The sequence below is a fragment of the Myotis brandtii genome, unplaced genomic scaffold (genome assembly GCF_000412655.1).
Source record: "Myotis brandtii unplaced genomic scaffold, ASM41265v1 scaffold434, whole genome shotgun sequence".
Taxonomy (NCBI): domain Eukaryota; kingdom Metazoa; phylum Chordata; class Mammalia; order Chiroptera; family Vespertilionidae; genus Myotis; species Myotis brandtii.
Genome location: NW_005366599.1, coordinates 1,919,411 through 1,919,725, shown reverse-complemented (window position 1 = coordinate 1,919,725; position 315 = coordinate 1,919,411). Strand labels below are relative to the sequence as shown.

At 64.4% G+C, this 315-nt stretch overlaps 1 protein-coding gene across 1 annotated transcript in view; it reads right to left on the bottom strand.

Moving 5' to 3' along the window:
* The window catches only part of RNF207 (ring finger protein 207), a 14,514-nt gene that overhangs the window by 4,254 nt on the left and 9,945 nt on the right, over nt 1-315 (bottom strand). The gene's annotated exons all lie outside the window — the stretch shown is intronic.

The window sequence follows — 315 nt, the reverse complement described above, 5'->3', positions numbered from 1 at the left end:
TCCCCTCCCTTCCCCCAGCCTCCCAGTGCCTCCCAGCCCCCTCACCCCAGACTGCACCCCAGAACCACCCTGGGAGCTCCAGTAAAGCTGATGCAAGTCTGCACCCGAGACCAATGACATTCGCAGGGCGTTTTAAAACCCTCCGGGTGACTCAATGTGGAGGAGAGTCCATACGGAGGAGCCAGGCTGGTCCCCAGTAAACGCTGTGAGCCCTCACCCGCTGGCCCCGGGCCCCGGGCACATGCATTTCCCCTAACTCCTTCCAGGTCTCCGGCCCTGGGGGCTCAGGCCCCACCCAAGCTGCCCCTCCCTTCA